This window comes from Somniosus microcephalus, chromosome 8 (genome assembly GCF_052327205.1).
Source record: "Somniosus microcephalus isolate GS21.2 chromosome 8, FLI_Smic_1.0, whole genome shotgun sequence".
NCBI lineage: Eukaryota > Metazoa > Chordata > Chondrichthyes > Squaliformes > Somniosidae > Somniosus > Somniosus microcephalus.
The window spans coordinates 90,112,804-90,139,619 of record NC_140994.1 but is presented as its reverse complement, the minus strand read 5'-3'; the positions used below and the strand labels follow the sequence as shown (position 1 = coordinate 90,139,619).

The window sequence follows — 26,816 nt, the reverse complement described above, 5'->3', positions numbered from 1 at the left end:
ATGAAAGGGCCATAGGTGTTGGATGAGTGTTGGGCATTGGGGCTTTCAAGACCCTCTGGCCATAAAGTGAGGTTGAGATGGAGGGATGAAGAGGTTTTGAAAAAAAGGCACTCACCCTGATGACCCGAGTGAGGTCGTTGAACTTTTTCCTACATTGGAGATGGGTCCTAGGCACCATGCTGCTTGAGGACACTCTCTGAGCCACCTCCCTCCACACTCTTCTGTACTCGCGTGGCAAAGGCCCCCTGTCACTCTCTGGGTACAGAATGGATCTTCTGCGCTCCACCCTGCGAACCAGAGCCTCCAAAGCCCACTCGCAGAAGCGCCGTGCTCGCTCCCTGGCCCTCTCCATAGTGTCTGACTGCTAGATTTAGCCACAGGTCTGCCCAGGCCGAGATTCAAGACTCCAATGAGCAGGGTGTGGCTGCAGAGCAAGATCGACCCTCCCCTTTAAGAACTGACCGGCGCCAGTGTGTCTGTGTTCAATCGCTAACTGACAGCACCTGCGCTGCGCCCGCCCTCTGAGTTAGCGCCTCGCTCCTCGGCCTTAGCCCCTTAAGAGAAGTGTGTAGCGCTGATTTAGCACTCCAATCACCTCCGGGGCAATAAAAGCCAAGTTTACTGTCGGAGGCGATAATTAGCGCCAGGCACTAAACTTTGCGCACCGCCAGTAATGGCGCCCCATATGGGGCGATATCAAATTTCTCCCCCTTAGAATGCACGCAAAATTAATTCTCATTACACAAAGAAATGATTGGAGTGCTAAATCAAGTCTTTAAGCCCAAGCTCATTGGAGTCACACTCCAAGGGTGGAACAATATCAGGTGCAGTCTAATCGCAAGTCATGATTGCCACAGGCTTTTTCCGGTTCTTAAAGGGAAGCTTCATTGATGCTGCAGAACCTTATTCTCAGCAATGCTGGTTGTGCAGCTGCCTCAGCAAGCAGAAGCAAGTCAAGGAGAAGGAGCCGGAGGACTGAAGCAGCTGTCCTCATGGAAGATCCACGCCCCAGGGAGAGAGCCCGCAGATTCTGCGATCAAGCATTGGAGGCCTTGGCGTTCGCTGTGGAGAGATGGAGGGCGGTGCTCTACCTGGCCAGTGGCAGGAGGCCCTTGCTGCAAGTCTTCCAAACCATGTGGAGGGGGGTAGCGCAGCACGTCTCAGGCAGCACTGTGGTCCCCAGGACTCACACACAGTGCAGGAAGAAATTTAACAACCTCACTCGGGTGGTCAGGGTGAGTGAATGCTTCATAAATGCTACGTAGCACCATCTGAACCTCAGGCTGCATACACTGCCCAAAGCATCACATCCCCCAGCACTCACCTGTAGTGTATGTAACCGTTCCACCTTTAAGAGAACCGTTCCACCTTTAAGAGAACTATTTTAAGAGTTGCACTACTTTATCTTGGCTGCTGTATACTGTAATACCGGTGGTGACCACACCGGTATATAAGTGCTGTGTAATGATTTATTGGGCAGTTCCGCCCTGACCTTCAACTAGTAAAGACCTGTTAAAGTTTACTCTTGTGGTCTGTGTAGTAATTCTCAATATAACACACAGACTTAACAGTGGCGACGAGTACGATCTTACCCTGCGGCAGAGATACATCCAAGGCAGTTTAACGGGCGTCGAGAGGAGGCATCCGCCCTCATCATTCTGCTGAGAGAAGACTTGGGTCTGCAGAGCACAGGAAGAATTCTGACATGAAGCCTTCCATCAGCAACAGGCAGTGATCATCCCTTCTATCACGGTGGTGGGTAAGCCGATCAACGACGAGCAGCAAGTCGGCCACGTTGACTGTGAAGTAGGGGAGGGAAAAACGGAGGATATAAGGGCGGAGAACTCGACCACGGCCGGGGAAAAGAGCCGGACAGAAGTCGGGGCCAGAGGCGCTGAGACTGGGGCAGCGTAAGGCACGGGAGCCGCGGTGAATGCAAACGCAGCCGGTGCGAAAGACCGGGCTGCAAGCGGGCTGGGAGACGCAGCAGCGTCGAGAGAGAGCTCGACCGCGACCGGTGAAAAAGGCCGGGCAGCTACCGAGGCCGCGAGGCGCAGCGACCGGGTCAGCGTAAGGCGCGGGAGAAAATAAAACAAAAAAACCGCGGAGAACTCAGCCGCAGCCGGGGGAAAGGACCGGACTGCAGGAGGGGCTGGGAGGCACGATTTGAAAACCGCTGGGGATGGCGAATGCAGCAATACGGCAATCGCATTTACAGCCAGCGGGGGAGAAAGGCAAATGCGGGAAGCCGCCATTTTCGTAGGCGGGGGAAGAAGACAAGCGCGGGAAACCGCCATTTTGAAAAAAAAAAAAAAAAAAATTTCTTTTTGTTCTCAAGAAGGTTGCGAAGATGCCTAAGCGTGGTAACATCAACGATTTCGATCCCGATGTTGAAGATTGGGCCACGTATGTAGAACGCATAGAGATATATTGTAAGGCAAATAAAATATCAGATGAAGATAAAGCACTAACCTTACTAAACTCAATGGGTGCGAAGACATACGGGCTATTGAAGCATCTTCTATCACCAGCTAAACCGGCGGATCAGACCTTCGCTAAAATTGTTGCTGTCCTGAAAAATCATTTGAACCCCACACCGCTGATGTTAGCGGAACGATTTAAATTTTATGCGAGAACGCAACTGAAAGAGGAAAGCAACGCGGAGTATTTAATTGAACTGCGTAAGCTAGCGAAATACTGCCAGTTTGGGGAAAGCCTGACAGAGGCACTGAGAGACAAATTCGTGTGTGGATTGTCGAAAGAAGGAACACAAAAGCGGCTGCTTGAAGAGAATGATCTTACACTTGATAAGGCTGTCTCTATTGCAACATCGCACGAAGCCGCAGCGAGAGGCACTGCGGAAATGCAGCTGAAGGCAACGGTACTCAGCGTAGATCAAATGGCTTCGGTTACAACGAAATGTTATCGTTGTGGGAAGACAACACACGATCAGAACCAATGTTGGTTTAAAAACCAGGAATGTAGAAAATGTGGCAAGCTTGGTCACATAGCTAAAGTATGCCGGTCAGGAAAGAAGACCAGCAACAAAAAGTTACCGCAGGAAAAGTGCAGAAAGGTACATAAGGTGGCTGAGAAGAGTTCGGATGAACAGAATTCGGATTCAGACTCCAACAGCAAGGAACTGGGTAGTCTGAGAATTCACAATGTGAGTAAGGAAGCTGACCGACAAACTATCTGGGTCACACTGCAGATAGCAGGAGTCCAAATGAAGATGGAATTGGACACCGGATCGGCGTTGACGGTCATGAATAAGCAAGATTACAAAAGGTTATTCAAACATATTCCCCTACGGGATACGAAGATAGTATTGCAGACATACACGGGGCAAGACGGCCCGGAAATAAGGGTTCTAAATTGGGGGAAGGCCGATTTTAATATGATAAGGCAGGATCTGGCCAAATTGGACAGGGAGCAGCTACTTCTAGGAAAATCCGCATCAAAACAGTGGGAGACTTTCAGAAGGGAAATAGAGAGAGTACAACGCCAACATGTTCCTGTAAAGGTCAAGGGTGGGACCAGCAAGCAAAGGGAACCTTGGATGACAAGGGATATACAAAAATGCATTAGAAATAAAAGGGGGGCTTTTGGCAGTTACAAAAGACTAAAGACGGAAGAAGCCCTAGAGGAGTATAAAAAATGCAGGGGCATACTTAAAAAAGAAATTAGGAGGGCGAGGAGGGGCCATGAAATAACACTGGCGAGCAAAATAAAGGAAAATCCTAAGATGTTTTATAAGTATATTAAGGGCAAGAGGATAACCAGGGAAAGGGTAGGGCCCATTAGGGACCAAAGTGGCAATCTGTGTGTAGAGCCAGATGATGTAGGCAGGGTTTTAAATGAATTTTTTGCATCTGTGTTCACTATGGAGAAAGACGATGCAGACATAGAAATCGGGCAAGGGGGCTGTGACATACTTGAACATATTAGCATCGAGAGGGAGGAGGTGCTAGCGGTTTTAGCAGGCCAAAAAGTGGATAAATCCCCAGGCCCGGACGAGATGTATCCCAGGCTGCTGTGGGAGGCAAAGGAGGAGATTGCAGGGGCTCTGACACAAATTTTCAGAACCTCTCTGGCCACAGGGGATGTACCAGAGGACTGGAGAACAGCTAACGTAGTACCATCATTCAAGAAGGGTAGCAGGGATAAACCAGGGAATTACAGGCCAGTGAGCCTAACATCTGTGGTAGGGAAATTATTGGAAAAAATTCTGAGGGACAAAATTAGTCTCCACTTGGAGAGGCAAGGATTAATCGGGGATAGTCAGCATGGCTTTGTCAAGGGTAAATCATGTCTGACAAATCTGATTGAATTTTTCGAGGGGGTGACTAGGGGGGTGGATGAGGGAAATGCTGTGGATGTGGTTTACATGGACTTCAGTAAAGCTTTTGACAAAGTCCCGCATAGGAGACTGGTCAAGAAGGTAAGAGCCCATGGGATCCAGGGTGCCTTGGCGCGTTGGATCCTAAACTGGCTGAGTGGCAGGAGGCAGAGGGTGATGGTCGAAGGTTGCTTTTGTGACTGGAAGCCTGTGTCCAGTGGGGTACCTCAGGGATCGGTGCTGGGTCCCTTGTTGTTTGTGATCTACATAAATGATTTGGATGAGAATGCAAAAGGTATGATCAGTAAGTTCGCAGAGGACATGAAAATTGGTGGGGTGGTAAATTGTGAGGAGGAAAGCCTCAGGCTACAGGACGATATAAACGGGTTGGTCAGATGGGCGGAAAAGTGGCAAATGGAATTTAACCCTGAAAAGAGCGAGGTGATGCATTTTGGACGGACAAATAAGGCAAAGGAATACACAATGAGTGGTAGGACCCTAGGAAGTACAGAGGGTCAGAGGGACCTTGGTGTACATGTACATAGATCCCTGAAGGCAGCGGAACAGGTAGATAAGGTGGTTAAAAAGGCATATGGGATACTTGCCTTCATTAGCCGAGGCATAGAATATAAGAGCAGGGAGGTTATGATGGAGCTGTACAAAACGCTGGTGAGGCCACAGCTGGAGTACTGTGTGCAGTTCTGGTCGCCTCACTATAGGAAGGATGTGATTGCTTTGGAGAGGGTGCAGAGAAGATTCACCAGGATGCTACCTGGGATGGAGTGCCTCAGCTATGAAGAGAGGCTGGACAGGCTGGGGTTGTTTTCCTTGGAGCAAAGAAGGCTGAGGGGGGACCTGATTGAGGTGTACAAAATGATGAGGGGCATAGATAGGGTAGATAAAGAGGAACTTTTCCCCTTAGTAGGGGGGTCAATAACAAGGGGGCATAGATTCAGGGTAAGGGGCAGGAGATTTAGAGGGGATTTGAGGAGGAACTTTTTCACCCAGAGGGTGGTTGGAATGTGGAACTCAATGCCTGAAAGGGTGGTGGAGGCAGGAACCCTCACAACATTCAAGAAGCATTTGGATGAGCACTTGAAATGCCATTGCATACAAGGCTATGGACCAAATGCTGGAAAATGGGATTAGACTGGACAGGGATGGATGGGCGGCACAGACACGATGGGCCGAAGGGCCTCTTTCTGTGCTGTAAAACTCTATGACTCTATGACTCTATGACTCTATACCCCATCGGGAAGATAAAAGTCAAGGTGGTACACAAGGGCAAAGAACACCAAGGAATGGACTTATATGTACTACCTGAGGGAGGTCCACCACTTCTGGGACGGGAGTGGATCAGGAAAATAAATATGGACTGGCACTCCCTAAACGCAATAACGGTAGATTCCGAGAAAAAAGATGTCAAACCTGAACGATTGTCCAGAATATTGGATGAGGCTAAAGAGGTGTTCCAACAGGGACTGGGAACACTGAGAGGAATTAAGGCAAAAATCAAGGTTGCAGAACATGCAACCCCAAAATTTTTCAAAGCCAGACCGGTACCTTATGCGATACGACCTGCTGTGGAAGCTGAGCTGGAAGGGCTAGAACGTTCAGGAGTACTGTCTAAGGTGGACTGGAGTGAGTGGGCCACGCCCATTGTTCCCGTCATGAAGCGTTCATCGAGTAACAAGCCAGGGGAACCGGGGAAGGTCCGCATCTGTGGAGACTTCAAGATCACAGTTAATCCGGTGCTTCACACGGTGCAATATCCGCTTCCGCGGATTGAGGATATCTTTGCTTCATTGTCTGGCGGGAAATGCTTCACCAAGATAGACCTGGCGCAAGCGTACTTACAGATGGAAGTTGAGGAAGAGTCGCGCCAGTATCTCACCATCAACACGCACAGAGGCTTGTATCGATATAATAGACGGTTTTTGGAGTGGCTTCGGCTCCAGCAATTTGGCAGAGGGCCATGGAGCAGGTATTACAGGGAATTCCAAGCACTCAATGTTACTTGGACGATATCCTGATTACAGGAGATGACGATGAGGAACACCTTGCTAATTTGAAACTGGTGCTCACCAGGTTGAAGGAATATGGCCTTCGAGTTAATCGCCAGAAATGTGAGTTCTTTCAGAAACGGATCTCGTACTGTGGTCATATCATTGACCAGGAGGGGCTGCACAAGTCACCTGACAAGATCGAAGCTGTTGTGAAGGCTCCCGCTCCGGAAAATGTATCCCAGTTGAGGTCGTTCCTAGGGTTGATTAACTATTACCATAAGTTTCTGCCAAATCTATCCACGGTGCTGCATCCGCTGAATGCTCTTTTACAGAAAGAAGTACCATGGAAGTGGAGCGAGGACTGTAAGAAGGCCTTTCGCAAAAGCAAGGCATTGATCACCTCAGAGGAAGTGTTGGCTCACTTCAACCCAACGCTACCTATTCGTCTAGCTTGTGATGCTTCTCCTTATGGTATTGGAGCAGTACTCTCACACAAGTTGCCAAATGGCTCGGAAAGGCCAGTCGCATTTGCATCCAGATCATTGACCTCCGCTGAGCGCAACTATGCTCAGATAGATAGGGAGGCTCTCAGCCTGGTGTGGGGAGTAAAGAAGTTTAATCATTACCTGCAGGGCCAGAAGTTTACACTGCTGACAGACCACCAGCCGTTGGTATCCATATTCAACCCTAAAAAGGGCGTTTCCATTATGACAGCGCAAAGGCTACAGAGGTGGTCCCTTTTCCTAGGGTCACACCAATATGACATAGAATACAAAGGATCAAAACAGCATGGGAATGCTGATGGTTTATCGCGCCTACCGTTGCCAACGGCAGAAGAGGCGCCTACAGTGAACCCAGTGGAGATGTTCCACTCAACCATAGTGGAATGTCTACCAGTAACAAATTCTACGATCGAAAAGGAAACAAGAAATGACCCGACTCTCTCACGAGTCTACGATTTAACGGTGAAGGGATGGCCAGCACATGGCGAACCACTGTTGCCAGCATTCTCGCAAAGAAGAGAACAGCTGTCAGTGTGCCGAGGAACTTTGATGTGTGGACCCAGAGTGGTGATTCCACCCAAACTCCAGCATAAAGTGCTAAAGGAGCTTCACGAGGGGCATCTGGGTGGAGTGAAAATGAAGAACCTAGCCAAAGCGTTTGTGTGGTGGCCAGGTATCGATGGAGACATCGAAGAAATGACCAAGAGCTGTTTAGGATGTCAGAAGGTCCAAAACGCCCCACCACAAGCCCCTCTACATCCATGGGAGTGGCCCTCATCTCCATGGCAAAGGGTACATATCGACTTTGCTGGTCCATTTATGGACTCAATGTTCTTAATCGCGGTGGATGCACACTCCAAGTGGCCGGAGGTAATAAAGATGTCCTCCACCACCACGGAAAAAACCATCACAGTATTAAGGACCATATTTGCCAGGAATGGGCTGTCGGAACAGATCTGTTCTGATAATGGACCGCAATTTGTGTCTGAAGAATTCAGGAAGTTCTTAAAAAACAATGGGGTTAAGCACTACACGTCCGCCCCATACCATCCCGCCACCAATGGATTAGCTGAAAGGTTTGTCCAGACCTTCAAGAAGGCCATAAAGGCCATGGGTATTGAAGACATAAATCTACAACATAAGGTAGATAACTTCTTGTTGGCGTACAGGAATGCAACACATGTGGTTACAAACCAAACTCCCGCCATGATGTTTTTCAATAGAAGGCTAAGATGTCGGCTGGATTTGATCAAGCCAAACATCAGAAGGGATGTAGAGAACCGGCAATTCCAGGGCATGAATGAAAGGCCAACTAGAACCTTCCAGATAGGTCAACAAGTTTTGGCCCGGGACTACCGTACCGAGAAATGGCAGCCTGGAACTATTTGCACACGACTAGGACCGCTGATGTATACAGTGGACATTGGTGAAAGCATAATAAGGCGCCATGTTGACCAAATCATAGGGTCATCCGAAAAGGGACAACCTGCTCCACAACTCTATACGCCTAATGATGAAGCAGAGATACCCGTAGTATCTACCTCCGATCCGGTGATACTGGAATCAGATGAACCCGACACTGGCATTCAAGCCGAATCGACCTTGCCGAAAGAACCTACTACACCACCGAAAACTACTACACCACCGAGGCGTTATCCGGACCGAGTCAGGAAGCCTCCAGAGAACTGAATCTGTGAGCTGTTTTTACATGAAGTTGTGTATATATGTTATGATGTTATGTTTAATGGGGAATATATACGGTTAAGCTAAAAAGGGAGGATTGTAGTGTATGTAACCGTTCCACCTTTAAGAGAACCGTTCCACCTTTAAGAGAACTATTTTAAGAGTTGCACTACTTTATCTTGGCTGCTGTATACTGTAATACCGGTGGTGACCACACCGGTATATAAGTGCTGTGTAATGATTTATTGGGCAGTTCCGCCCTGACCTTCAACTAGTAAAGACCTGTTAAAGTTTACTCTTGTGGTCTGTGTAGTAATTCTCAATATAACACACAGACTTAACATCACCCACCAACAATCTCTACTTACCAACACTCACACACACATCTCGCACATTGCACACAATGACAGCTATTCAACTATGGCAGGCACATCATCCAAACACATTACTCTACACTCACTCACACACTTTCCTTTCTCTTGCAGGCCAAGCTGGCTGACAACAGGAGTGCACAGGTGGGGGGCAAGCCAACACCCAACCACTTTCTGAGCTGGATAATAGAGTGCTGCCGATTATTGGGCACCAGGTGGTGGCCACCGGCAACGTTGATCCCCTTGGGGACAACAAGGGTATGTTCATCCCTACTCCTTCTCACATCCCACTATCCCTCACCCGACAAGCCTTTCACACTTTCCAGTTAATCATGCTATATGCATGCATTTCTCCCTTCCTGCCCCCCTCCCCTCACCTTAACCCGATTCTTGTGCCTTTATGTTTTCAGATAATGAGCAAACACCGGAGCAGCCTGTCCCTGAGGGCACCGTAGAGAGCGAGGTGGGAGAAGAGGAGGAGGAAGAACACACCGCGTCACTGCATGTCTCACCTGCAGGCACCAGCTCAGATACTGGCACTCCACGTTCTTTAGAAGCTAGTATAGTAGTGGGATCTGCACAGGGTGAGGCACCGGGGACGAGTGGGCTGCAGCAAGGCCAGGGGGAAAGGGCAGCTCGGGAGCCAGCTCTCCGAAAGTTGAGTTCACGCGAGAGTTCTGCTGCACAGGACTCAGATGAGGACCTCGATGAGAAAGCCTTTAGAAGAAGGGTGGTGGGCATGCACACAGAGATGATAGATGCAATGGCAAGGGTGCCTGAGAGCCTCTCGGCAATGGTAAGGAACGTGGAGGAGACCGCCTCCAACATTGTACAGACCTCTGCGCACAACATGGAGCCCATCATTTCCAGTGTGCAAAGGATGGTAGACTCCCAGAGAGACTGTGGCGACACAGACTTGATGCCGCGTGTGTTGGGCGATCTGGCAGCTTCCATTGCGGCACAGGTGTTAGTGCTGTAATGTAATCTATGGTTGGTGGCATCCAATCTCAGACTACTCTCATGCAATCTCAGCTTGATGCCACGCAAGCTCTAACTGCTGCCATCATGGTTGGATCTACCACCGTCGACCAGGGCTTTCAGGGTGTTGCAGTAGGCCAGCAATCTGTGCTGCAACAGATTGCTAGGGATGCTGAGGTGCTGCCCCGGGGAAGTGGCAGTGAGTCAGTGGAGCAGGAACCTGCTGCCTTCTCTCAGGATGACAGCATTCCTGCTCCCACCACTGCCACTCCGCCATTGTCCTTGTTGCTGCCTGTCATCCAGCCAGCCCAGACTGCCGCTGCCCATGCTGAGGTAGTGCAGCCTACAGCTGGGCCTTACAGGTCCAGAGCTGGTCGAGGGCATCCTACAAGGCCATCTGAAGTCTCCCGCACGGACACTCAGCAGCCTTCCACCAGCCGTGCTGCAGCCACTAGGCCAACACTTCATAGGAGCACTAGAGTAGGCAAAGGCACAATAACAAGAGGCACTAAGGGAGTGCACAAGGGTGAATAGTTAATATTGTTGCTGTAAATATGTGTTCACTAATTGTTGATAAACTTATTAATTCATTTTGGATTCTTTTGTGGTGTGTCTCATTTCAGCTTTGTGCTGTGATACGGCCTGTGACAGGGATGGAATGATGGGGATGTGGTGAGCAACGGGGAGCTGGGGTTTAATTTATTGGAACCGCAGTCTGATGAGGCGAGCATGAACCGCCCTTCAGGAAGGCCGATTGAGGGGCTGCCTCCTCCCTTGCTCCTGTTCCTCCTCCTCCTCCTTTTCCTCCTCCTCCTCTCCCTCTTCCTCCTCCTGCGGTGGTCCCGCAATCCCTGGTGGCAAGGGCTGGGCCCTCATGATGGCCAAGTTGTGGAGCCTGCAGCACACCACCACGAAATGGGACACCCGCTCTGGCGAGCACTGGAGAGCTCCTCCCGAGTAGTCAAGGCAGCGGAACCATTGCTTCAATTGGCCGATGGTCTGCTCGATGATGTTCCTGGTGGCAACATGGCTCTCATTATATGACTGCTGGGCAGGAGTGTTGGGGTTGCGGAGGGGAGTCATGAGCCAGGTGGAGAGTGGATAGCTTTTGTATCCGAGCAGCCAGTCGCGAGCTTGACATGGTGGCTGGAAGAGTGCTGGAACACTGGTCTGGTGCAGGATAAAGGCATCGTGGCTACTGCTAGGATAGCGGGCATTCACATTGAGGATTCATTGTCTGTGGTTGCACACCAGCTGCACATTAAGTGAGTGGTAGCCTCTGCGGTTATAGAAGATCTCAGGATTGTTATGGGGTGCCCGCAAAGCCACGTGGGTGTCGTCAATGGAACCCTGCATCATGGGGAATCCCGCTAACCTGGCAAAGCAACATGCACGTTTGTCCTGCTTCTCTCTGGTGAATGGGAAGGAAATGTAATCCCTTCTCCTACTCTAGAGAGCTTCTGTGACCTCCTGGATGCAGCGATGGATGGCAAACTGCGAGATATTAGCTATATCTCCTGTTGCAGACTGGAAGGATCTGCTGGCGAAGAAATTGAGGGTGACGGTGACCTTGACTGCCATTGAAAGAACCATGGTCGCCCTGATCTGAGGCCCGAGGTCTGGTTGCAGGAGGTGGCAGAGTTCTATGACCAGCTCCTTGGTGAAGCGGAGCCTTCTAATACACTGCTCCTCGCTAACTGGAGGTAGGAGAAGTGCTGTCGGAAGACTCTCAGAGGGTAATGCCTCCTGTTGAGAGCCCTGATGGCCCTCCTCCTCCCTTTGGCAATGTTCCAATCTTTCTCGCTGCCTCCGCTCCCTCCCCTGTCGATCCTGGAGGGCAAGGTCGACTGCCAGTACAGCCCCATTAATGTAACCAAGTGTAGCAGTTTGAATTTTTTAAGAATAAATGTAACTACTTTTTAGTTGCCACAACACTCCTGATACTAAATAACCTTGAAATTGCTGAATTAAATCATTGCACTATGTGAAACTGACAAGTACTGAAACTCCACTAACTTGACAGCTGCGAGTCATTACTCATGATCCCTTTAAATAACATCCCTGGAGCTGGCTTCCTGTTGCTTCACACCAGGTCTTATTGTCGCTGTTTCCTCCAGGTGCTAAGGTAGGTGGCGACAATCAATTTCGCGGATCGGGCAGCCAGTGAGCATTGCACACTCACTGGTGTCACAATCCACCTGGCATTGAGGGTCCTGGCGATAACTGTTGCCGGCACTGCGGGGGGGTGGGCGGGATTTTGCTCGCGGCATTGGATTCACCCCGCCCATAATACTCTAGCGCCCCATTAGCGCCATCTACCAACACTTACAGGAGGCGCTATGGTACTGAATTTTTCCCCCTGAACCTGCAAAGGGAGATAGACAGGTTAAGTGAATGGGCAAGAAGATGACAGAAGGAGTATAATGTGGGGAAATGTGAAGTTATTCACTTTGGTAGGAAGAATAGAAAAGCAGGATATTTTTTAAATGGTGAGAAACTATTAAATGTTGGTGTTCAGAGCGATTTGGCTGTCCTTGTACATGAAACACAGAGAGTTAACCTTAATGTACGGCAAGCAATTAGGAAGGCAAATGGTATGTTGGCCTTTATTGCAAGGGGGTTGGAGTACAAATGTAAGGAAGTCTTGCTGCAATTGTACAAGGCTTTGGTGAGACCACACCTGGAGTACTGTGTGCAGATTTGGTCTCTGTACCTAAGGAAGGATATACTTGCCTTAGAGGCGATGCAATGAAGGTTTACTAGATTGATTCCTGGGATGAGAGGGTTGTCGTATGAGGAGAGATTGTGTAAAATTGGCCTTAACTATCTGGAGTTTAGAAGAATGAGAAGTGATCTCATTGAAACATACAAGATTCTGAGGGGAATTGACAGGGTAGATGCTGAGAGGCTGTTTCCCCTGGCTGGAGAGTCTAGAACTAGAAGAGAAAGTTCTTCAGTCAAAGGGTTGTGAATCTTTACAATTCTCTACCCCAGAGGGCTGTGGATGCTTAGTCCTTGAGTATATTTAAGACTGAGATCGCTAGATTTTTGGACTCTAAGGGAATCAAGATGGGAAAGCGGAGTTGAGGTCGAAGATCAGCCATGACCTAATTGAATGGTGGAGCAGGCTCAAAGGGCTGTAGGGCCTACTCCTGCTCCTATTTCTTATGTTCTTAAAGAGACAGGTGAGAGGGAGTGAGAAGTGAGAGAGAGAGAAGTCAAAGACAGTGAGAAGTGAGACTACAAAATTGCAGGACGTGAAAGAGTTGGAAAGAGTGAGAAATGAAGCAGGAAAATAAGATAGAGCAAGTATAGGAGGACAAAGATGGAAATGGTGTAAATGAGAGAAATACAGAAATGGAAGATGATAGAAAATCAATAGGCGCAGAAAGAGAGCGAGAACCATTTTTACAGACTTTCTATGATTCCCTGATTGGGGAGAAAGTGATAACGATTGTGCTGCTCATGTGTGCTGCTAGAGTGACCTGCCAACTTCACCAGAATCAGTGCAATCATCTTATTTCAATATACCTCACCCATGTTTCCATGGGGCACAGGGAACGCTATGGCAACAGGTAGATGAGAAATGAAGAGACCAGCAGCTCTTAAAGGGCTGCTGCATGAACAGTGCTTCTGGTCACTTTGTTTGTAGCCTGACTGTTCTGGCACAAAGATGATGTCTGGAGCTGCCCCCTTCATCAGAGAAAGTCTGGCTGTGTTTGCCTGAGGAGGTGCAGGAGACGAAAGTGCAATGCTTTGGGTCTCTCACCCAATCACTATGCACTGAGCGTGACTGGAGATATCCAGACATTTATAATGCAGTCTACCACACCCATAGCTCACGGGAACAAATTGAAGTTTACAGCACAGAAGGAGGCCATTTGGTCAACTGTGTCTTTGCTGGCTCTTTGCTAGGACAATCGAAAACTAATTGCACTGCCTTGTTCTCTCCCATGGTCCTATATCTAGTTCAAATGTTTATCCTCCTTTCCCTTAATGAGAAAGTTCTCTGGACTGAGAACAGATGCCAAGGTAGGGTTGATTAAAATCTGCTTACTCAAGGGAAAAGATTGCCTGTATTATGCATGGATGAAGCATTGAGCCCACAGACTGGTGCCATATTAGCAATGCAGCCTGCAAAACACTGTCCCCCACCTTACTCCCCTCCCCACTGCACCGGGAGCTGCAACCTGGTGATCGCAAAAAGGAAAAGGCCTCCTTTGGCTTCCAGAATTGTTGTACATTCTGTCACCAGCTCACTCTGACTCCTCATAATAATAGCACACTCTGCATCCTCTCATACCAGGGGGAACATAGCCTCATCATGGGGCTGTTCCTCATCTTACTCGTGGATGCTGAACGCATACAAACATACAAAGTAAACGGGCAGGAAAAGACCAGCTGGTCCATCAAGCCTGCCCCACACTCATGATGGTTGGAGCAACATGACTAAACATGTCCTCTCTCCCCCTCCCTCCTCCTCCACCATTACCTCCCTGCCCCCCCACATCCGCCTCACCCCACCATGTAATCTCCTGGGAGAGGTAAAAAAAAACAGAGAAGAAACTCAGGGCCAATAAGTGAAAAAATGCTCTGGGAAATTCCTCTCCCACCCCCACAGGGGATCGAAACCAGTCCAAGAGATCACATGAATCAAGTACTCGTTATCTGATAATGGGAACACCACCGCCTCCAAGTTCCCCTCCAAGTCACACACCATCCTGACTTGGAAGTATATCACCGATCCTTCATCATCGCTGGGTCAAAATCCTGGAACTCCCTCCCTAACAGCACTGTGGGAGTACCTTCGCCACACAGACTGCAGCGGTTCAAGAAGGCGGCTCACCACCACCTTCTCAAGGGCAATTAGGGATGTGCAATAAATGCTGGCCTTATAGCGATGCCCACATCCCAGGAATGAATTTTAAAAAATTCACTTACCTTCTTTACAATGCAACCTCTGGCCCAGCCAAGAGCTGGTCCAACTCCCTCTGTAGGTACACAGCGAGTCAGCACCCACCGCACCAGCCGGCAATGTACTCCAGAGGCTTCTGTTTGGTGGGTTTGTAAAGCAGAAGCCTGCCCACCGCCATCAAGTGAGAGTCCAACACGGGTGATGGACCAGCTAACCTGAGCAACCTCAGTCACCAAGAGGCGACTCTCCCAGTGGGTACAGGTGCGGACAGCCTTTGTCAGGATTGCACAGCTTTACATTTGGTGTCGTGTCAAACCACTGATTATTATTCTGGGACTCAGTAAGAACCTCAACACTAATTTAGAGCTGAAACAGTAAGCTCATTAAGTAATTTAATCCTGGTGTAACAGGATAATTTATGCAAATATGTGAAATTAGACAGCAGACTGCACTAAACTTCAGTTCTGCACTAATGATCTATTACATAATGACATAATTGTTGATTTTTTCTTTTTGCAAATATAATTATCATGATGAAAACTATGGCGGTGTTGATCCATCCAGGCTCATTATAGGCTGATCAGGAATATGTTGTATGTCACTGTATTTTCCAACTTGCCTGTTCTTGAATTGGGACAGCGTCTAAACAATGACTTTGTTTGGAAACAGTGTGGCAAAGCAAGCCAAAGGTTGGGGACTTTGACACGGGCTGAAGTTCCGTGACGCACCCCATGAATCTCCATAGTTACCGTCTGTAGCACCATTCTCTCCCGGGGATAGAAATCGGTTTGCTTTGCACCCGATTTCTGGGCACAAGTTTCGGGCCACGGTATCCCTCGCCCTTCCCCCCCCCCCCGCCCCAACACCACCCTCCCAACCCGGATATGTGCCGGCTGTAAAATCCCAACATCCGAGTGCCCAGGGCTGCCCACTGAAAACTGACATTATAGGCCCCTTGATTGGGCCTCAATCCTGTGTCAGGACCCCGATGCCAAGGGGGGCAAAAACTGAATGGTGCGCGTATCGGTTTTACGGCGTCCGAACCCATGGTCCTTAAAGGGACCGCTACTGGCCACCGAAGGAGCGGTAAGTGTTTCTCATTTACAGCCACCTCAGCTTGGTGACCTCCAAACCGATGAGTTGCAACAGGACGCCCAATTGGCCTCCGTAGCCTGCCGATGGCATGCAGATGGGGCTCGGTGCTGAAATTGCCACGGGACTGGCGCCAGCACAGACCAGCGTGCGGAGGAGCAAATGCTCCGCTAACTTACCAGCCATTGCTGCACAAGTCCAATTTCCAAGCCCCTTCAGGCAGTGAAAACCCAGGTTCTGAATGACTTAAGAAAAAAATCACGTGCCCTCAGTAGCAGTTGACTATAAGCCCTTGAACATAAGTTGAATAAATGTCGGGTTAAGAATGGGACTGAAGGTTATTGGGATAAGTACAAGTAGAGAGAAATAGTGCAGGGAATGGGATTGTTCAAGAGCAGCTGGGGCAATGGAAGTGTCTCTCAGAATTAAATAACATGCATTAGAAAATAGATCGTTATTACTTGATTGCTTGTGAGACTCAGTGTATAACTTTGGAGAACCATACCTCACTTGGTTGAAGTCTATGAAATAGAATGTGGAACCTTCCGTCCCCTCAGAAACATGTTACTCCCGTCCCTCCACGGTAAATTGAGCACAACTCCAGAACAGAATCATAGAAATGATGGGATACTGGGGCCATTGCTCCTCACACACAGAATCACAGAAACCCCACAGTGCAGATAGAGGCCATTTCGGCCCATCGAGCCTGCACCGACACATATCCCACCCGATCCCCGTAACCCCTACACCAACACATATCCCACCCTATCCCCGTAACCCCACGTATTTAATCCCCCTAACACTAAGGGTCAATTTATCATAGCCAATCAACCTAACCCGCACATCTTTGGACTGTGGGAGGAAACCGGAACACCCGGAGGAAACCCACGCAAACACGGGGAGAATGTGCAAACTCCACACAGACAGTCGCCCGATGCCGGATTCATACCCGGGTCCCTGGCGCTGTGAGGCAACAATGCTAACCACTATGCCACACTAGTCTTCACACTAGTCCTTCAACTAGGCCGAGCTATTCTCATCCCATTGCCCTCCTCCTTCCCTGTATTCTTTTATATTCTCCCTTTTCAAAAACTTAACCAATTCCCTGGATATTGACAAACAGATTAGAACAAAAGGATGAGAGTGAATTCCAGGTCATCAATAGTGTTAAAGGTCGTATAAATACTTAAGGTTCAGAAAAATATATAGGAAATAATAGCAACAGAACTGATAAAATTACAACATAAATGATAAAAAAAAACAAGGAGTGTGATGAGTCAGGTATTGACCCAGGCCAACGCAAGCTCTATCTCTTGGGTCTTGACTCAGACTCTATCTCCGAGTTGGGTTAAGCCAGTCCTAGTGAGGTGCCGTTCGTTCTATAGTCATTACATGGAACTGAATTGTAAAGGAATCTATTCCAGATGTTGTCTAGCCCATCATTCCCAAATATGAATGCTGTCAATAAGGTTCATCTATTAGCAGCTTATCCCATCCTCAGGACATCCCAAAGTGCTTTACAACCAATGAATTACTATGCAATGCAGTAACATTAGTGACTCGCCTCTGAGACAGAAATGGGTTAAAGCCCCAATACAGACTTGAGCACATAATCTAGGTTTCAGTATAATACTGAAGGAGTAAAATGACCAGCGAATGTAACGAAAATGGTTCGACAATTCTGACAATGAGGTGCAGGGTTCATCAAGAGAGATCCCAACAATTATATATCAATACCATGGGCTCGATTTTGCCAGGCCCGAGGAGGCGGGATTGGAGGCGTGTGAGGTGTTAAAATCGCAATAAATGGTGGGCGGATCCGATCCCGCCTCCAGACCGCCTCTGAGCAATTTTCCCAAAATCGGGGTTTCAGACCCCATTTCCACCCCACTCCCAAGAGGCAGGATAGGCCCTTAAGGCCCTTAACAACCAGTTAAGTGCCTCTATAATCCCATTTTGAGAGGCCTTTCTGAATTTAACACATTTCCCCCATGCTGCACATCTCCTGTGGAACATGCCAGTGAATCCTGGCGGCCTCACAAGTGGATTGCTTACTAACAGCTGCAGCTCCACCATTAAAAAGGAGTTTTCACCAATCATCATTTGCAGGTGGCAGAGCTTTGTTGTCTCAGGTCTGGGAGAACTTTTAGCGGCCTACTCATTGTTGTGGGAGTTTGGAGCCTGAGACTCATCTCCAGTGTGACCTCCTGGGAAACCCCTCTCCCCACCTTGACTGAGCGTTTCCTCAACTGAGGTATATACCAGAAGAATGGGAACCATTTATTTCCTTTCCTCCTGGACATCAGATTCGGATGAAGACCAGCTGTGGCAGCAGCAGAACCCGGAGCAACAGCAGCACCAACCACAGGAGCAACAACAGGAGCGCCAAGCTGCTGCTCACCCACCTGAAGCTGCACAGGTCGGAAGGCGTCAGCGCAGGGAAGCACATCACCACAGGAAATATCCCCAAAACAGGGTTTACAGATAGAGGATGAGCTACCTCAACATGACTGAGCAGCAGTGCCAAAGGAGGCTCAGACCTTCACGAGAGGTAGTGGGTGACATCTGCGCAATGATGCAGCAAGACCTGGAGCCCAGAGGATCTGGTAGACACCCCTTACCAGTGGCCGTCAAAGTCACCACCACACTCAACTTTTTTGCTTCAGGCTCATTCTAGGGATCAACAGCAGACATCAGCGGTGTCTTCTAGGTGGCCGCACACACTTGCATCATGCAGGTAACCGGTGCCCTCTTTGCCATCAAGCACAATTACATCAACTTCTCCAAGGATCAAGCAAGTGTAAGTGTGCGTGCGGTTGGATTTGCTGATTTTCCAAGGGTGCAGGGCATTGTTGACTGCACACATGTGGCCCTTAAGGCACCCCATCACAATCCAGGTATTTTTATCAACCGCAAGGGCTTCCACTCCCTCAACATGCAGCTGGTGTGTGACCACAAGAAGGAAATTTTGCATGTTTGCGCCAAGTACCCTGGCAGTTGCCATAACTCCATCATCCCTGTGGCAGTCTAGTGTGCCTCCACTCTTCAGTCCGCCAAACCAATGGATGGCTACTTGGAGACAAGGGCTATCCTCTGAAGACGAGGCTAATGATGCCATTGAGGAGCTCATCCATCGAAGCTGAGGAGCACTCCAACTCCAGCCACATTTCCACCAGATCTATAATCGAGCAAACCATCGGTTTGCTGAAGATGCGATTCAGCTGCCTTGATAGATCAGGTGGAGTCCTGCAGTACTCAGCAGCCAGGGTCTCCAGAATCGTCGTGGTCTGCTGTGCACTTCACAACATGGCACAGTATCATGGCTTAGCAGCTGGCTGGGGTAGAAGTGGCTCATCGCATAGCCTCCTCAGATGATGATGAGGATGAGGATGAGGAGGAGGATGAGGAAAGCGACAACGAACAGCTTGTAAAGGCGCATCAACCAGCGGCAGCAGCACGCGAGCACATTGCTGCCCGGGATGCAAGGGACGCACTCATGTTGGCCAGATTTGCTTAGCCTGCACAATGAAACACTTTTGCCTCGCATTTTCTTACCATAGCATTGACAATGGACAAGAACCTGTGGATTCCTATCACTCTGACCACCATACTGACAATTGCAAATTGCCGTAAGCCCTCAATGTGGAACTCCCATTTGCGAAATGGCACAGGCCACAACTTCAACAGTTTGCCATCACGTTTTTTATCACATCAAATCGCGGATAGCTTTTCAAAAATAAACATAACAGAACACCCAAGTGACTACCCTTATGACTACTTGTGCTTTGTCTTCCTCTTACGCGTGCTCCTATGTGGTGCTTCCCCTTTGGCTTCAGCAGATGTGGAGGCCCCTTGCTCACTTTCTTGCTGCTCCTGCCTCGACACCTTTGGCGGGTGTCCTCTGGGGTTGCGAGCCTGTGAGGGCTCGGCAACAGTCTGCTGCTCCTGTGGCTGTGCAGGGGCTGAGATGCTGATCTCAGTTGGGTGAGGACTCTGGTGGAGCTCTGACTGAGGGCTCTGCAGTGGCATGTTCGTGTGAGCACTTGGAGAGGAGCCCCCACTTCCTTGTTCTCTGCCACCAACATCCCTCTCATGGGTCAACCCCACTTCAGAGCTATTGACTAGCTTGACAACACCTTGCTACACTTCAGGGGAGCCATGAGGACCTGTTTCTGCACTGGAATTCCTACTCCAGAGGACTTCCATGAAGGTCTGGTTTCTCTGCTCAATAGCTGACTATCGCTCCTCAAGAGATGTCAGTCTATCCTGAACAATGACCATGTTTTCAAGACCCTGGCGACTAAGCTCCTCCATGGCCGTAGCCATCCTCTCCTCTACCGTAGCCATCCTCTCCTCTATGGTAGCCAACCTTACCACGGAGGTAGCCATCCTTTCCACGGAGGTTGCCATCTTTTCCGTGGTGATGCGTTCATGCACCAATGCCTCCACAAAGGCTCTGCTCATGTTAGCGATGGACTCCTCCATTCACTCCATACTCGTAGCCACCCTGGAGACAAAACCTGCCAGAGACTCCTGCACCTGTTCCTGGAGTTCCAGCACCGCTCTCCTTCTGGATGGACCCAGAGGCACAGGGTCGACATGCAGCTGAGCCGAGCTGGGAGAGTCCTGCACACTCCGACAAGGACTCTCCACTGCTGTCCCTGTCTCCACCATCTGCTGATGCTCACTTGTGAGCTGTGATACACTAGGTGACAACTCTACTCTATGTCCCGAAGGTCCCACCGAGGTGTGCATATCTGTGCTGGTGCTGGGTGCACTTAAATTTGCTTAAATGAGAGGGATGTTGGTGGCAGACAACAAGGAAGTGGGGGCTCCTCTCCAAGCACTCACATGACCGTGCCACTGCAAAGCCCTCAGTCAGAGCCCCACCAGAGTCCTCACCCAATTGAAATGGGTGTCTCAGCCCCTGCACAGTCACAGGAGCAGCAGACTGTTGCCGAGCCCTCACCGGCTCGCAACCCCAGAGGACACCCGCCAAATGTGTCGAGACAGGAGCAGCAGGAAAGTGAGCAAGGGGCTTCCACATCTGCTGAAGCCACAGGGGAAGCACCACGTAGGAGCACGCGTAAGAGGAAGATAAAGCACAAGTAGTCACAAGGGTAGTCACTTGGGTGTTCTGTTGTATTGTTATTTGACAAGCCATCCTTGTAATGTGATGATAAACAGATTTGATGGCAAACATTTGAAGTTGTGGCCTGTGTCATCTCGCAAATGCGAGTTCCACATTAAGGAAATAGAGCGACTTGCAATTGTCAGTATGGTGGTCAGAGTGATAGGAATCCGTAGGTTCTTGTCCATTGTCGATGCTCTGGTAAGAAGATGCGAGGCAAAAGTGTTTGATTGTGCAGGCTAAGCAAATCTGGCCAGCATGAGTGCGTTCCTTGCATCCCAGGCAGCAATGTGGTCACGTGCTGGCGCCTTCTAGCCTGTGCAGTTTCAGATGGGTGAGCAGCAGCTTGGCGCTCCTGTTGTTGCCGCTGCTGTTGGTGCTGCTGTTGTTCATGGTTCTGATGTTGCCGCAGCTGGTCTTCATCTGAATCTGATGTCCAGGAGGAAAGGAAATAAGTGGTTCCCATGCTTCTGGTATATGCCTCAGTCGAGGAAGCGCTCAGTCAAGGTGGCAAGAGCGGTTTCCCAGGAGGTCACACTGGAGATGGGTGTCAGGCTCCAAACTTCCACAACAATGAGTAGGCCTGCTAAAAGCTCCCCAGACCTGAGACAACAAAATTCTGCCACCTGCAAATGATCATTGGTGAAAACTCCTTTTTAATGGTGGAGCTGCAGCTGTTAGTAAGTAATCCACTTATGAGGCAGCCAGGATTAACTGGCGTGTTCCAGAGGAGACGTGCAACATGGGGGAAAAGTGGTAAATTCAGAAAGGCCTCTCAAAATGGGATTAAAGAGGCAATTAACTGGAGGTGGGATGGAAACAGTGTCTGAAACCCTGATTCTGGGAAAATTGCTCGGAGTTGGGTTGGAGGCGGGATCGGGTCCGCCTGCCATTTTTTGCGATTTTAACACTTCACACGCCTCCAATCCCGCCTCCTCAGGCCTGGCAAAATCGAGCCCTGTATGTTCATTTGCTCTCCAGAAAGTAAAGCAACTGGATTCTTACTTCATTTTAATTCAATCTCGGGGCGTGGGCATCGCTGGCAAGGTCAGCATTTATTGCCCATCCCTAGTTGCCCTTGAGAAGGTGGTGCTGAGCCACCTTCTTGAACCGCTGCTGTCCATGTGGTGAAGGTACTACCACAGTTCTGTTAGGGAGGGAGTTCCAGGATTTTGACCCAGCGATGATGAAGGATCGGCAATATATTTCCAAGTCAGGATGGTGCGTGACTTGGAGGGGAACTTGGAGGTGGTGGTGTTCCCATGCATCTGCTGCCCTTGTCCTTCTAGGTGGTGGATGTCCTGGGTTTTGGAGGTGCTGCCAAAGAAGCTGTAGTGCATCTTGTAGATGGTTCACACTGCAGCCACGGTACGCCAGGGAGTGAATGTTTAAAGTGGTGGATGGGGTGCCAATCAAGCGGGCTGCTTTGTCCTGGATGGTGTCGAGCTTCTTAAGTGCTTTTGCAGCTACTCTCATCCAGGCAAGTGGAGAGTATTCCATCACACTCCTTACTTGTGCCTTGTAGATGGTGGAGAGGCTTTTGGGGAGTCAGGAGGAGAATCACTCACCACAGACCTCTGAACTACTCATGAAACCATGGCATTCATGTGGCTGGTCCAGTTGAGTTTGTGGTCAATAGTGACCCCCAGAATATTAATGTTGGGGATTTAATGATGGTAATGCCATTGAATGTCCTTTTTTTTTCAAGGGGCGGTGGTTAGACTCTCTCTTGTTGGAGATGGTCATTGCTTGGCACTTGTGTGGCGTGAATGTTACTTGCCACTTATCAGCCCAATCCTGGATGTGGTCCAAGTCTTGTTACATTCGCACACGGACTGCTTCATTATCTGAGGAATTGCAAATGGCACTGAACAGTGTGCAATCATCAGGGAATAGTCCCACAGCTGACCTAACGATGGAGGGAAGGTCATTGATGAAGCAACTGAAGATGGCTGGGCCTAGGACAGTGCCCTGAGGAACTCCTGCAGTGATGTCCTGTGGCTGAGATGATTGTCCTTCAACCACCACAACCATCTTCCTTTGTGCAAGGTATGACTCCAGCCAGTAGAGAGTTTTTCCCCCGATTCCCATTGACTTCAATTTTACTAGGGCTCCTTGATGCCACGCTTGGTCAAATGCTACCTTGATGTTAAGGGCAGTCACTCTTCCCTCACCTCTGGAATTCAGCTCCTTTGTCCATGTTTAGACCAAGGCTGTATTGAGGTCGGGAGCCGAGTGGCCTTGGCTGAACCCAAACTGAGCATCAGTGAGCAGGTTATTGGTGAGTAAGTGCCGCTTGATAGCACTGTCGATGACACCTTCCATCACTTTGCTGATGATTGAGAGTAGGCTGATGGGGCAGTAATTGGCCGGATTGGATTTGTCCTGCTTTTTGTGGACAGGACACACTTGGGCAGTTTTCCACATTGTTGGATAGATGCCAGTGTTGTAGCTGTACTGGAACAGCTTGGCTAGAGGCATGGCTGGTTCTGGAGCACATGGCCTAGAAATTCAGTTGGCTGCGCCAGCTGTTAGCGCCTTAGGAGGAGTAGATCTCGAGCGCTAGGTGCTTAGCGCCCAGGCGCAGCGCGATCTGCGCCTCGCCCCAACTTCAGTAGACATTTAGCGCCGGCGCAAAGTCATTGCGCGCGCTCATCTGCGCGCGCAGATCATGACATCATTTCGTCGTGCAACGCCCTTTGTGCGCCCGGAACTGGAACTTCACTCGCGCCGCCCCATTGTGCGCCTGGCGGCCCGAACGACTGTGAAGTGGAACGGTACACAGCCGAGGTGGGCCGCGGGGAGCGCAAATTAAAGGGCACTCCTGCAGTAGAAAAGGCAGCTGTTTTGCAACACTCCTTCTTTGGGAGGAGGAGGAGGAGGAGGAGGAGGAGGAGAAGAAGAAGAAGAAGAAGACCGGTACCACATAACAAACTGATGGAGAGAAGCCCTCCCCAAAAACAGAAATACACTAGTCTCGGCCTTTCAAAAAACAAATCCACCCTCCCCCTTTAAGAGCTCACCGGAGCCAGAGTGTCTGCCGGCAATCAGCAGCTCGCCGCACCTGCCCTGCGCCCAACTTCCGGTGTTAGCGCCCCGGGCTGCCGGCTTAGCACCTAATGATAGTCGTGCATCGCCTGTTTTAGCGCAGCAGCAACCTCTTAGGGCGATGCAACTGAATATCGGCGAAGGGGGCTTGACTTTGCGCCGGGCGCAAACTTTAGCGGCCGCCCGACTTTACCGCCCCAAAAGTGGCTATACTGAATTTCTAGGCCCATGTCTTCAGCACTAAAGCTGGGATGTTGTCGGGGCCCATAGCCTTTGCTGTATCCAGTGCGCTCAGCTGTTTCTTGATATCACGTGGAGTAAATCGAATTGGCTGAAGACTGGCTTCTGTGATGGTGGGGACCGCAGGAGGAGGTCGATATGGATCATCCACTCGGCACTTCTGGCTGAAGATGGTTGCAAACGCTTCAGCCTTGTCTTTTGCACTCACGTGCTGGGCTCCGCCATCATTGAGGATGGAGATATTCATGGAGCCTCCTCCTCCCGTTAGTTGTTTAATGGTCCACCACCATTCACGACTGGATGTGGCAGGACTGCAGAGTTTTGATCTGATCCATTGGTTCTGGGATCGCTTAGCTGTCTACAGTATGCTGCTTCTGCTTTTTAGCATGCATGTAGTCCTGTGTTGCAGCTTCCTCAGGTTGCCACCTCATTTTTAGGTACGCCTGCTGCTGCTCCTGACATGCTCTTCTACACTCCTTATTGAATCAGGGTTGGTCCCCTGGCTTGATGGTAATGGTAGAGTGAGGGATATGCCAGGCCATGAGGTTACAGATTGTGGTGGAATACAACTCTGCTGCTGCTGATGGCCCACAGCGCCTCATGGATGCTCAGCTTTGAGCTGCTAGATCTGTTCTGAATCTATCCCATTTAGCACAGTGATAGTGCCACACAACACGATGGAGGGTGTCCTCAGTGTGAAAATGGGACTTCGTCTCCACAATGACTGTGCGGTGATCACTGCTGCTAATGCGGCCATGGACAGGTGCATCTGCGACAGGTAGATTGGTGAGAATGAGGTCAAGTAGGTTTTCCCTTGTGTTGGTTCTCTCACCACCTGTCGCAGGCCCAGACTGGCACCTATGCCCTTCACGACTCGGCCAGCTGGGTCAGTAGTGGTGCTACCAAGCCACTCTTGGTGATGGACATTGAAGTCCCCCACCCAGAGTACATTCTGTGCCCTTGCTACCCTCAGTGCTTCTTCCAAGTGGTGTTCAACATGGAGGAGTACTGATGCATCGGCTGAGGGAGGGCGGTAGGTGGTAATCAGCAGGAGGTTTCCTTGCCCATGCTTGACCTGAAACCATGAGACTTCATGGGGTCCAGATTCAATGTTGAGGACTCCCACGGCCACTCCTTCCCGACTGTATACCACTGTGCCACCACCCCTGGTGGGTCTGTCCTTCTGGTGGGACAGGCCATACCCAGGGATGGTGATGGAGCAGTTTGGGACATTGGCTGAAAGGTATGATTCTGTGAGTATGACTATGTCAGGCTGTTGCTTGACTAGTCTGTGGGACAGCTCTCCCAATTTTGGCACAAGTCCCCCAATGTTGGTGAGGGTTGCTATTGGTTAATATCTTCCACCATTAAAATCTTGTGTACTTGTGGCAGATTATTTCCATGTCCAGCAGTACGGTTCTTACCTCAGCAGCTGCCCTCACATTTGGCATCTCTTTTTGTGACCTTGTTTTAGATCCTGAGAATTCTGGACATAGCATTGACCCTTTCTGCTACACCTTGTGCTTCTGTGGTGTGAGGGAGTGTGGGGGGTGGGGGGTGGGAGGAGGGGGGGGCATCTGTCCCACAACATCACTCTCTCATCTTTCTCACACCTTCTAACAGGGCTTTCAGTCCCTGCTGAGTAAATCTGGCTTTGCTCTGTTTAGAAGGTTCCGTTGATTGGGAAGATTGCCACCCAAACAGCTGTGCCGGGCTCCCCCTGCTCCATTTCAGAGACTGAAGTGACTGCTTATTACACCTGATAAGTGCCAGTCAGGATACTGGCATGTCTGTTGTACGGCATTTAGACTTGCTCATTGACACTGATGGTAAAATCATGGGTTATCGAATGTCTTTTATAACACTCAAAAGCCTTAAGCAATGCTCAGTTAACCCTTGATCAGTGCACCGGGTATGTGTATTGTCCAGTGTGGTGTGCGGTATCTGTGCCCTTTGTCTGTCATGCAATTCAGTAAATTTGCCGCATTAAAGCGATGAGTGAACCTCTGTCAGCATTAGGCTGCGGGAATCGCTGGTAAACATTAGAAAGAGTGCCTGTGAGCAATGCCAAGGGAGATCTACCAGTATCTATATATATAAAAGGATACTTCTGTCTGTCATTCCGTCTGTCTGTCTGTCTGTCTTGAATTAACTCGAAAGTTACGTCGAAAGAAAGCTGACGATTCCAGAACCGTCCTAAGCGTATTTACGTTTCGGCCAGACAAAAATTGTTCGCGTGTTATGCAAAAAACCTTCAAAATTAAACTCATTATCTGCTAAGTAGCATTGATTGACTGACGTCAAGGTCGACCAATCCTGTGCCGGCACAATTGACCAATCCTACAGTTCAGTCGCCTGATGGTTGGCCAATCGCTGTGTCTGTGGGCGGGACTAATGCTTTTCAACTCAGGCATCGGGCAGCCATTGCTTCACTACTTCCAGCTCAAACTACTCTGCTAATCCAGCTTCGAAAAAGTTAGTATCTCTTTTAAAAATAACATAAGATTTAC

General features: G+C 49.5%; 1 protein-coding gene across 1 annotated transcript in view; it reads left to right on the top strand.

Moving 5' to 3' along the window:
* The window catches only part of LOC147113688 (catenin alpha-3-like), a 3,852,991-nt gene that overhangs the window by 1,920,874 nt on the left and 1,905,301 nt on the right, over positions 1 to 26,816 (top strand). The window lies entirely within an intron of this gene.